This window comes from Neoarius graeffei, chromosome 3, assembly GCF_027579695.1.
Source record: "Neoarius graeffei isolate fNeoGra1 chromosome 3, fNeoGra1.pri, whole genome shotgun sequence".
Taxonomy (NCBI): Eukaryota; Metazoa; Chordata; class Actinopteri; order Siluriformes; family Ariidae; genus Neoarius; species Neoarius graeffei.
Genome location: NC_083571.1, coordinates 81,335,096 through 81,348,528, shown reverse-complemented (window position 1 = coordinate 81,348,528; position 13,433 = coordinate 81,335,096). Strand labels below are relative to the sequence as shown.

Genomic DNA, 13,433 nt, shown 5'->3' with positions numbered 1-13,433 from the left:
AAGGATAGTGTAACTTGAATAACAACTCTTTACAACCATGGTGAGCAGGAAAGCATCTCACTCTGCACATCAACCCGTAAGGCAGATGGGCCACACAAACAGAAGACCACATCATAAGTTCTAGTCCTGTCAGCCAAGAATAGGAATCTGAGGCACAGTACAGTGGATATAGCAGTGTTCTCCCCAGGATTAAAATAAAGCCCTAACTTTTGAGTGGCCACAAATAAAATTTTGAAAAAAGGGAGCCCATTTGGTGGCATCTGGTGACTTTTAGGAGCATTTTATGGTGGTAATGACACGGTCACTTTTTACTGTTAACGGTTGACAAAGTTGCTACAACAAGTGGAGGTCTGTGATGCTGTGGTTTGCAGCATGGGGTTCACATGAGTAATAAATAAAGTCATCATCTGACAACAGTGTAGTATATAATAATAGCAGAGCCCCATAGGCATAGAGTGTGGATACATAAAGAAACCCATCGAGTTGTTTTCTAATGGTTTCGGTCCTGTGCGTGCATGCCTGCCACTACAGGTAACCCAACAACTAGTGAAGTGAGTAGTGAAGTAGAGTAGTAGTCGGGACAGTATAGTAGTGAGTAACTTGTCGCTGTTGTCGCTGGATGTCGCCATGTGTCGCATACTCGTGTGCCTGCCATCACAGGCAACCCAATCACGGTGGGAAAATATCCATGCATGATGCGTGCACGTCATGCCTGAATTTTTATTTTAATTTTTTGCTGATTCTCATCTCATCTCTCATCTTATTATCTCTAGCCGCTTTATCCTTCTACAGGGTCGCAGGCAAGCTGGAGCCTATCCCAGCTGACTACGGGCGAAAGGCGGGGTACACCCTGGACAAGTCGCCAGGTCATCACAGGGCTGACACATAGACACAGACAACCATTCACACTCACACCTACGGTCAATTTAGAGTCACCAGTTAACCTAACCTGCATGTCTTTGGACTGTGGGGGAAACCGGAGCACCCGGAGGAAACCCACGCGGACACGGGGAGAACATGCAAACTCCACACAGAAAGGCCCTCGCCAGCCCCGGGGCTCGAACCCAGGACCTTCTTGCTGTGAGGCGACAGCGCTAACCACTACACCACCGTGCCGCCTGCTGATTCTCAATTAAAAAAAAAATCTGATTCATTCTTCTTCATTCTACTTTTTGGATAAAAGTCAATATAATGGGAAAGAAATAAAACAGAACAGGCTGATGATAATATAAGAAAATTCTACAACTCAGAAACAGATGGGAGCTCCGCCTTTTAGGCAGTGCCTAAATCTATATATTACTGTTTTATTACCTGAACCACTGCCAGAACACCACTAACCAAAAGTTTAAATGAGTTCTGTTGCAGTTTACAATTAAAAAAAAAAAAAAAAAACCTGCAGACTGCATTTACTGCACAAATGCCGCAATCTTGAGTAGCACCTTTATACTTAGGCCTACTTAATACCTCAAATTTTGATTTCACTTCTTTCCTCTTCTCTTTCTGGGTCTTCTGTCCTACTCTCATTTAGCTGTCGAAAATACAAATTTATGGGGTGCTGAGCGCCGTTCGCGCCTCTTTTCGGCATGATTGAAATGTGGATATGTATACCCACCACACAAAAACCATAAACCACAATCTCGCCCACGCACTGAAGTGTCATGCAGCAGCAAAGTGATTGAGGGTGTTTGTTGTGATTTCCCAGGGGGGATTTCCGGTCTACCTGAGTGCATCATGGCAGCAAACTGGCCCAAAACACTGATTTTCCTTCAAAATATGCCAAATCTGACGTGATTTTTCAGCAAGTGTCAGAGCAAAAATAAATAAATAAATAAATAAATAAAGATTGTGTGTCTGCAAAATTAAAGCGTGTTGGCCGCGACACGCAAAAGTGTTCGGGGGGGCCCACTGTATAGTACGTTTTCTTTGACCATTTAGATACAGATACAAGATGAAGATGATACAAAAATCAATCCTAGGATCATTCGATCGGTTCAACTTCCAAAAGTAACACTGCGTTTGAACACATTACTCTCCAAACTGGCTGTCAGACTGGCACAATAGACACAACAGTATTTATTGTTGTGGAATGTTATGACTGACTTGTCTCCTGTCTCCTGTGTCCAGGGGATGAAGGAGCCCAACTCTCAGAGAAGCAGCAGCAGAAACTGGAAACTGAAAAGGGCAGGTGCTGGATTTCAGGCCAGTGCTCTGATAAAGAAGTGGGTCGCCTTTATCTACATCATGAACACAATCACACAACTAACACTTCTCGTTACTACTTCAGTTTAAAGTAATCCTGAATATGGTCTTTTTCCAAGTGACCTAGGAAGGGCCCTGCTTTGTTCTTGCTCTGTGGCTGTAAAAAGGGCTTTGTATACGGTTTGTAAGAGGCCCAAAATCTCTCACCCGTCATCTATTATCAACCATGTATCAGAATGACGTGTGACTTTTTCATCTTAAGAAAGCCAGTAATATATACACACGTGTGTGTGTGTGTGTGTGTGTGTGTGTGTGTGTGTGTGTGTGTGTGTGTGTTGGGGGATGGGGGGGTGTCAAGCAAGGCCTCTCTACATTTCCACACTGACTCAGCTCACATGGAAGCACTTGAACAGTGGCTACATCAACACTACTTACGCTTTTAATAATGACATGTTACGCAAATTGTGGCCAAAGCAAGCGTTTTCTGAATTCACAGCTAGACAAGTTTTTTTTCCACCCCTTATTCTCATTTTTAGCAGCATAGATTCTTTCTTGAGCATGTTCTTTAAAAAATAAATAAATAAATAAATAAAAAGCAGGATATTCTTTAGAGACAAATCTTATATAGCATATGTATTAGGACACACCTCATCCAGAAATACTGCTTTTTTTCCCCCCCACATACACACATTATTTACACTGCTATTATATACCATTATACTGGAGTATTGCCACACCCCGATTGGGATTACCATGGACTACTGATCCCATGCTACAATCTCACAGAATAAACATACTCAGATACGTCTATCAGTGTCATGATCCACATCCCAGCCCACTCAGAGACATAGTGAAGCATTTATGTATATTTCTCTCTAAGTTAATAAGACAAAAAAAAGAAGCTTCTTGAAAAAATACAAAAGTCCACTGTCCAAGCCTTTCAAATTTTTTACACTACCCATGTTGTTGTTGTCGTACATCATACATGTCAACCATTTTGAAAATTTGTAATCATAAGAAACCCAGTATCTGTGTTTTAGATGTCCTGATACACAGAAAACTACAATACTGGACTGATCTTTTATTCCCACCTGTATTCTGAAAGAAAGAAACCCAAGTGAACTTGCTGTGGTGTGAGACTGTAAAAACATATCTGCTTGCATATTCATGAGAAGCAGTGATGTAAATTTGCCTCTCTCTCTCAATCCAAGATTGAGGAGTGTGCAGCAAGGGATGTAGAGAAATCTACACAGTGGTATATACATGTATGTGTGTGTACGTGTGTGTTGTCCTGCAGATCTGGCAATGAGACATCTGGAAGCCATAAGAGAAATTATTTACGGCTGCGGTGAGGTAAAAGCACAAAAATGTTGCCTTGAGGAGGATGAAGGACCTGGGAAATGGCTTCCTCTGCCACCTTCCAGAGTCTAGAGGCATTGAGCAACGCAAAAAAACACACCAATGACTCAATAATAATAATAATAATAATAATAATAATAAAATTAATAATGCAATATTTTACCTGATAGGGTCACAAGGGTAAAATTCTGTAGCTATATTATAATCTTTCAGTTCTTACCTGAGGGATATATTATATATATATATATATCCCTCAGGTAAGAACTGAAAGATTATTAGCTGGCTACAAAAAAAAAAGTGTTTACAAACTGTGATACTGTGATGTGGTGTTACTAAGTACTGACCATGTCAGGTGCCCAAACTTTTGCTTCAGGTCCTTTTCATTTTTTGGTATTTTACGCCTGTAAATGATGGAAATAAAAATGTAATCTTGCAGAAAATATTAAAGAAATGTGTCATCTTTACCCTTATGCCTGTTGGTGATCAGTTCATCTTCTGCTCACTTAACTATTCACAGTAACAGACATTTTCAGCAAGGGTGCCCAAACTTTTGCATGCCAATGTGTGTGTGTGTATATATATATATATATATATATATATATATATATATACACACACACACACACACACATATACACACACATACACGTGTGTATATAAAAGATGACAATGCAACTATTACAGCTATAAAACATTATAGCATATAAACATCAAGAATGTAACCAAATATGAATCTATTACCTACACCAACTTTGCTGGAGGAGGTTATGTTTTCATCTCCGTTTGTTTGTTTGTGTGTTCCCAATGCAACTCAAAAAGTAGTGAAAGAATTTTGATGAAATTTTGAGGAAAGGTCAATCATGTGCCAAGGAATAATTGATTAGATTTTGATGCAAATCCAAGTATGTATGTAAACATTGTAAACATCTGGATATTCCAATATGTGGCTTGGTGGAGGTGTGCACTCTACCAACTGCTCTTCTAGTTTGGAAAATAAATCACAGGCTTGTAGTATTCGTGCCCAGGACTCGGACTTGAGTCCGACTCATGTCCTAATTTTAAGGACTCGTGACTTGACTTGGACTTGAGCACTGATGATTTGGACTCGGACTCGTGCATTAACTGCATTCGGACTCATAAATTGGAGACGAGGACTTGGATTTTTTTCTTTATTTTTTGTAACATGCCATAATAATTTGTCATAAGATATTTCTATCTACATTAATTTTTATACTAATTTCGTGCAAGACTGTCACACCTGCACACCTTGGCGCGTGCATCAGATAGACTCTCGGGCACGCTCCAGACAGCGTATGCGCCAAGCGGACTCTCGCGTGTACGCCATAAACGACTTGCACCTGCACAGGATTAAGGCACAAACAGCAGGCCTATATAAAAACTGTGAAAACACACTTACTTTGCGAAGTATTGAGTTGCGTTGCTGGCACGTTACCGAGCCTTATTTCCTTGTTTGGTATCTTGAGCCCTGATTTCCAGTTTCTCGTCTTTGATTCTGCCGAGTCTGTTTGTGCCTCGCTCGACCTATTGCCTGTTTCACCATTTTAGCATTTTGCCTGCCATTCTGGATTGTTTGCCTGTCTTCACCTGTTTTAATAAACATACCTTCTGCACTTACATCCGTCTCCCAACCATTTCTGGAAGAATACTTCACACTCCCTGACAAAGAGAATGTACATTCATCTGTTCATACGTCACATTCAGGAACAAACTAATGTTAATGGCTCTAAAACAGTCACCGTCAAATGGTGCGGTTGGAGTCTTGTTCTCGGACTCGACTCGGATCAATAGTGGACTCGACTCGAAAATTTTTTAATGACTTGGACTTGAACACTGGGAACTTGAGACTGGACTCGGACTCAAGGTTTAATGACTCGACTATGACACTAATACATAGTCATGTCAAGAAGTAAATAATTTTTAAAAACAGATAAAAAAATTGTAATCAGGTAAAAAAAAATTAAAAATGAAAGGAAAGAAGGAAGGAAGGAAGGAACGAAGGAAGGAAGGAAGGAAGGACATGCCCATTTAAATCCAAATACTTATACCCAGCTTTGCAAATTGGCACTAATGTAAATAACATGTACGGCTTCACACAAGACTTGGGAGCAGCTCCCTAATGGTTAACTTTGTCTTGAATAGACTGGGACTGTGGCACTCTGTCGATAAATTACAGATGTAAATTGAAGCTGTGGGCTTTCATTCATGGGCAGAATGTGATGTGAAGGCGGTTTGTGATATTAAAAGAGAACAGCTGGCCAAAATCAAATACAGAGTAGAAGGCCTGTAATTCATGCAGTTTGTGGGGAGTGTGTCTCTCTCTCTCTCTCTCTCTCTCTCTCTCTCTCTCTCACACACACACACACACACACACACACACACACACAATGAACATGGGAATGCTGTAAATCATTCATACAATCTAAACATATTGAAATGTGCCCGATAATCACCTTCATACTGAATACACATGCAGTGGGGTGATAAATTGGGTGTATAGCGACACTGAACTTCAAAAGTAATGTTTTCCTGCTTGTTCTAAAGAACAAAAATGTACACAAAGACAGGACAGCCTCAAAAAGACACAGTGAGACAGAGATGGTCTTCTGAGGAAAACAAACACAGACCATAGCAAAAATCAGGGCTCTATGATTCAGGAGTCTCAGGTGAAATGTTATAACAAAGTGCTTGTGGTTCACTGCACCATGAACAAGTCCATCCATCCATTATCCGTAACCACTTATCCTGTGCAGGGTCGCAGGCAAGCTGGAGCCTAACCCATCTGACTATGGGCGAGAGGCGGGGTACACCCTGGACAAGTTGCCAGATCATCGCAGGGCTGACACACAGACACAGACAACCATTCACACTCACATTCACACCTACGGTCAGCTGGGATAGGCTCCAGCTTGCCTGCGACCCTGTAGAACAGGATAAAGCGACTAGAGATAATGAATTAATTAGCCTAACCTGCATGTCTTTGGACTGTGGGGGAAACCCAAGCACCCAGAGGAAACCCACACAGACATGGGGAAAACATGCAAACTCCACACAGAAAGGCCCCTGTCGGCCACTGGGCTCGAACCCAGAACCTTCTTGCTGCGAAGCGACACTGCTAACCACTACACCACCGTGCCGCCCCATGAACAAGTCAAAACTGTGAAAGCTTTACAGAAATGCTCCGTATAGCCTTTCATATGTATTTCTTGAACAGAAATAGAAATGCATTTTTCTGCAGCAGTGTGATATTTTTGAGTGAAAAGTGTTTGCGTAGTGTCTGTAGAAACCAAAATATATAGTTCACAGCACATAATTTATAACAGTATGCAATTTATTGGCCTTTAAAATCTATTGTATATGAATTATACCATCTTAATAAAGTGAAAAAAGTGTAGAAATTGGTCATTTGATGTACATTACATGAAAATCATATTAGCTTTGTTAGCAAATTAACCGTGTGAGCTAACTACTAGCAGCATACGATTCACCAGACACATCACCATATACCTATATATCTACTGCATCTTCTCCTAGTTAGTGAAACACAAGTTAAACAACACACTAATCAGTATAAAAGTTGGGTGTTTGATTTACGTGCCAGGCCTCATCTCATCTCATTATCTGTAGCCGCTTTATCCTGTTCTACAGGGTCGCAGGCAAGCTGGAGCCTATCCCAGCTGACTACAGACGAAAGGTGGGGTACACCCTGGACAAGTCGCCAGGTCATCGCAGGGCTGACACATAGACACAGACAACCATTCACACTCTCATTCACGCCTACGGTCAATTTAGAGTCACCAGTTAACCTAACCTGCATGTCTTTGGACTGTGGGGGAAACTGGAGCACCCGGAGGAAACCCACGTGGACACGGGGAGAACATGCAAACTCCACACAGAAAGGCCCTCATCAGCCACGGGGCTCAAACCCGGACCTTCTTGCTGTGAGGCGACAGCGCTAACCACTACACCGCCGTGCTGCGCTTTTAGCAGATTAGCAGCACAAGCTTCCTGTACTTCTACTACACAACACTCTCCAGAAACAGCCACGATCTCTGCTACTTCCTTCCAAGCTTTATTTTTCTTTGGGACATCTCTAGACACATTTAACAAGAGGCCAAATACACTGCCTGGCCAAGAATCAAGTCACCGTTTGGATTTAAATAAGCAAATACATAAGAGCAAATACATACTGTAGCACAAACTGCTGAAAAAGTTAATGTTGACATCTTTCTGTTTTAGCCAGCATTAACTTTTTCAGCAGTTTGTCCTACAGTAGAGCTTCTGTGAGATTGGACAATATGTGCTAGCCTTCATGCCCCATGCAAATCAATGAGCCTTCGACAACCATGACCCTGTCACCGGTTCACCGGTTGTCCTTCCTTGGACCACTTTTGTTCGGTACTAACCACTGCATACCGGGAACACCCCAGAAGATGTACCATTTTGGAGATGCTCAGACCCAGTCATCTAGCCATCACAATTTGGCCCTTGTCAAAGTCGCTCAGATCCTTACGCTTGCCCATTTTTCCTGCTTCCATCACATCAACTTCAAGAACTGATTGTTCTCTTGCTGCCTAATATATCCCACCCCTTGACAGGTGCCATTGTAATGAGATAATCAATGTTCTTCACTTGACCAGTCAGTGGTTATAATGTTATGACTGATCGGTGTACAAACTCCGTAGATACATGTCCACATTGAGAAGCTGGACAGTATTGTGCGTATGACTGATTTAATGAGAACCAAATAAGACACAATTGCTAATAAACAGTACATTACTGCAGCTTTTACAACTGTTGATGCACGGATCAGCCATCTTGGATTTTGAAGTCAGGGTTGGTAAAGTTCCTCCGACCTTCCTAGTCAGAAATCCGACTTCAGGAGTGTTCCAGTTGACATTTCCAAGTGGGAACTTATAAATCCCAACTTCCCAGCACAAATAGAACGCACCATTGTACCTTCCTCTAACCCACATACGGTTTTCCCTCCACTGTGAGAAAAGAAAAATGAACTTTTGTTAGCCACAATGACCTTAAAGTCACATGAATCAAATACAAAAGTTAAATTATAAATATACACAAGCAGCATGGAAAGATTTTCTCTGCAGTGTGCAGTACAATTCAAACACTTTCTAGGCCACAGCCGATCCCTTAGGCTGGGAACAAAGCACTAATTATAACCTGCTGAAGAAAGGTGTCATGGCTGGGACATAAACCCACAGCTATCCTGAAAATATGCATTATGGCAAAACATGTCCCGACTAGTGCTTTTGTGAAAAGTGTCGAGAGAGGATCAGCTCACAAAAGAGATATTGCAAAACATCTTGCCTGGTGAACAGATAAGCAGTGGAAAGGAGGGAAAGGAGTAAGTCGTGTACTTCTAGTGCAGGAGGAGAGACTGCGTGCATGCACGCACACGCACGCACATACACATACACATACACGGCTTGATTTGTTGTGCATAACAAAGCATGATATCTTTCCAGGGCTAAACTGTTAGCACCACAGCCGTGTAAATATGCAGGTTTTGTCATGCTGCTTGAATACCGTAACACACAGGCTGATGGATACTTTAATCCCCCACCGCAATTAAAACGCCACCGACTTCCATCTTCCTGCAGCAAGTCAGAGACTAACTCAGCACTCATAATGAGACGGAAGCCGTTTCTGACCTTCATATCACCAATGTGACAGGAAACAAACCTGACCTTCGCTGTTACACTACCAGCACCGAGTGCTAAAGCCAGTTAGACTGCAGCCATCTTGAACTAAAGCTGATCAACGTGAATAATGGTGGTATGGTAAATGTGCCACAATACCTTTTCTTTTCTTTTCCGATGGAGATACTATTATTGAAACTTTGAATATCGAGACCCATCCAATATAGTGTTCTTTAAAATCAATCCTAACAAAAGGGTCAGTCCATGTAAAATCGCACATGGAGGCATATTGCTCATGTATGACAAGGTCTACACCATAAAAAGAGTTAATCCACTTGAAAGAACAAGTTTTAAATCGCAAATACACAAATATAAACCAAACTATATTAATCATGTTATCAGATATGCCATGATTTACTACAAAAGGAAATGCCTTAGTTTTTGAGGTACCTTTAAGACCTGGTCATCTATGATTTCTTTCATTGTTAACACCTCATACATCAGAAAGATTGAGTTATTTTAGACATGCACCTAATTGCTCAAAAAAACAAAGAAACAAAAAAAAAACTTAACGTGAGTAAACAATAACAAAAGATGAAACAGCTAATGAGATTTTATAGGGCAAAGAATCTTCACTACATTCTGGACCATTTAAATCTCTATCGAAATGTAAGCAAACGCGTGATATTATCCATTTCCATCCATCCATTATCCGTAGCCGCTTATCCTGTGCAGGTTCGCAAGCAAAGCTGGAGCCTATCCCAGCTGACTATGGGCGAGAGGCGGCGTACATCCTGGACAAGTTGCCAGATCATCGCAGAGCTGACACATTGAGACAAACAACCATTTACACTCACATTCACACCTACAGTCAATTTAGAGCCACCAATTAGCCTAACCTGCATGTCTTTGGACTGTGGGGGAAACTGGAGCAGACATGGGGAGAACATGCAAACTCCACACAGAAAGGCCCCCGTCAGCCACTGGACTCGAACCCACAACCTTCTTGCTGTGAGGCAAGATTATATGTGAATGTCACTATTCCCAATAAACAGTGCACATAATTTCAGGTTTATATCTGCAGTAGTTATAAAGGGGGCGTAGTGTTAATATTGCTGTAAAACCGGATAATGGATGGATCTCTCTCTCTCTCATATATATATGTTTTTAATCTGGTGATTTGAGATGGGGGCGGCACGGTGGTGTAGTGGTTAGCGCTGTCGCCTCACAGCAAGAAGGTCCGGGTTCGAGCCCTGTGGCCGGCGAGGGCCTTTCTGTGTGGAGTTTGCATGTTCTCCCCGTGTCTGCGTGGGTTTCCTCCGGGTGCTCCGGTTTCCCCCACAGTCCAAAGACATGCAGGTTAGGTTAACTGGTGACTCTAAATTGACCGTAGGTGTAAATGTGAGTGTGAATGGTTGTCTGTGTCTATGTGTCAGCCCTGTGATGACCTGGTGACTTGTCCAGGGTGTACCCCGCCTCTCGCCCGTAGTCAGCTGGGATAGGCTCCAGCTTGCTTGCGACCCTGTAGAACAGGATAAAGCGGCTAGAGATAATGAGATGAGATGAGATTTGAGATGGATTTACCCCAAATGTAAAAAGTCAAATCTCTTCAGATGTAAACATTTCCAGTATAAAAAAAAACAAAAAAAAAACCTCCCAAAAAAACACATTCATTTTCCAAACCTAATTACAAACTTTGCAATTTGTTGCAGGAGCCAATCTCTGATATGTTTTCTCCGAGACCTGGTCATTAATTAATTAATGCATGCATGCTGGTGTCAGATATATAGTGATACTTAGTGATCTCTGACCAGAATGCTTAAAAATATTCACCAGGGCAGTCAAGGCGCTTTGCTGTACCAACATAATACTGTCCAATATTCGACCAGTCAACTAGCCATAGACACATGCACTAGACTTTTACAAGACAGCTGATGAACCAAAGTGGTGATCATATATATACCGTACTCGAGTTGAGGGGGGATGGGGGGGGATCCCCCCTGGAATAAAAAATGGTCAAAATCATCCCCCCTCTAAAACGGGCATCCCCCCTCCCTTCCCTTTAGCAATTTTATCAATAAATGTGGACATTACTTCTATTTAACATTGGAATTAGAAATGCCATTCCACGTAGCTTTGCTGAAACTGAGCATACAATAAGCTACCGCGAGAGAGGGCACGTGCAAGCGAAGCGTTTGAGGAGGTGACATTCAGTTGGGGTTCCGTTATTTTTGATTTCATTCGGCGTCAGTGACAGCAGCGGATTGCAGCATCATGGCCAAGCGGAGTGAACAGCAAGACCTAAGCAAGTTCGGATTTAAGATCGCAAGAAAAAACATTTCAGGAGGTAAGTCAAGAGTTACGAATATCAGTCACACTTTCTGTGAGCCCACTATCATGCTGTAAAGTTACCGATATGGAGTCTAATTTGTGGGCGGCGGATAACAACACAGCTATCATAATGAATGTTAGTTTGGAGTCTAGCCAGCTATCGATAGCTTACTCAGGTTCATGTTAGCTTTGATTTCTTGTATAAGGCCATTAATTTAATCAGCCTGGACGTTCGTTTGTTATTCTTCAGGCAACAAAAAGTGTTATTCAAGACAGGAAGGCTAAAATAAGCGACACTAGCAGTTTTGAAGGCTTCATTGCCTCATTAGAGAGACGGTCACAACATGTAAGGCAGAGCAGGATTGGTGTAGGACTCGACAAAGTGTCTGCTAAAATGCAGCTTTCTTTTTCTTCGTCATAGGCTCTTCTTCTGTCTCCTCAATGGGCCTTTTCCCCTTTCCAAAGAAACTTTCCAAAGATGCCTGCTTTTAACTCATTTTGCTAGCTTGTATCCAGTGCTGCTATGTATCGAAGCAAAGTATCAAAGTATCCAAGGCAGCTCCTTGGTAACCGTCAACGTTAAGGTGTCATGTGACCTAGATAACAGCGGGAATCAACGTTACAGAAAGAATCCGGTCATTTTTCAAAGCTCAAATCCTCATTCAGATAATAAATAAATCAGAAATAACATTATAATTATATTTAATTAAATTATCTTATCCACTGCTCTTTATTCCAGATGACAGTCAGCAGCAACTGCAACACAGTGCGACAGGAGCTGGAAGGGACCCGGAGTGTGAGGAAGTTTAGTCTGATTTACAATTTAATGTTGCTTGTTTTAGCTTATTGGTAACCTCTGTATTTAACTCAATGTTCCCAATGTTCAGCTTTGAATAAAAATTCTATTGACTTGATATGAAAAGATTCAGTTGTTCATTTACATTGCCTGCTGAGGTTTTCTCATCTCATCTCATTATCTCTAGCCGCTTTATCCTTCTACAGGGTCGCAGGCAAGCTGGAGCCTATCCCAGCTGACTACGGGCGAAAGGCGGGGTACACCCTGGACAAGTTGCCAGGTCATCACAGGGCTGACACATAGACACAGACAACCATTCACACTCACATTCACACCTACGGTCAATTTAGAGTCACCAGTTAACCTAACCTGCATGTCTTTGGACTGTGGGGGAAACCGGAGCACCCGGAGGAAACCCACACGGACACGGGGAGAACATGCAAACTCCACACAGAAAGGCCCTCGCCGGCCGCAGGGCTCAAACCCGGAACTTCTTGCTGTGAGGCGACAGTGCTAACCACTACGCCGCCCCTGCTGAGGTTTTAATAAATTATTTACCAAACAATTTAAAAGGAGCCTACCATGACTATGAAGTTACACTTCAAATTTGTCATCTGCATTTCACCCTAATATGGAGAATGTGGTAGGTATGTCAGCCAGGAGACTGACTAAATATGACACATGACATCCAAACTGTGCATGTTTTACAGTAAAATACCAGTGTATTATGTTTTTTACAACAATAAAAAGGGTACACAGTGTGTACTACACGCTTTATCAGCACAAAATACTGTATGTCTGGTAAACAAGGTCCACAGACCTACGTTGTGTGCAAACCCTCCTAAAAGCAAACCAGTTTCCCACCGACGGACCGACCGGTGGGTCGACACGCGACTAAAAATTTCACCATCCCCCCTGGTTTGATTTTACAACTCGACCACTGTATATATATATATATATATATATATATATATATATATATATATATATATATATATATATATATATTTTTTTTTTTAAATGAAGTGGATTAGGAATTTTATGGTGACCAGAAAATGTGAGGAAAAAAA

At 41.8% G+C, this 13,433-nt stretch overlaps 1 protein-coding gene across 6 annotated transcripts in view; it reads right to left on the bottom strand.

Annotated features, from left to right (window-relative positions):
• cdc42bpab (CDC42 binding protein kinase alpha (DMPK-like) b) overlaps positions 1-13,433 on the bottom strand; it is a 160,571-nt gene that overhangs the window by 125,681 nt on the left and 21,457 nt on the right. The window lies entirely within an intron of this gene.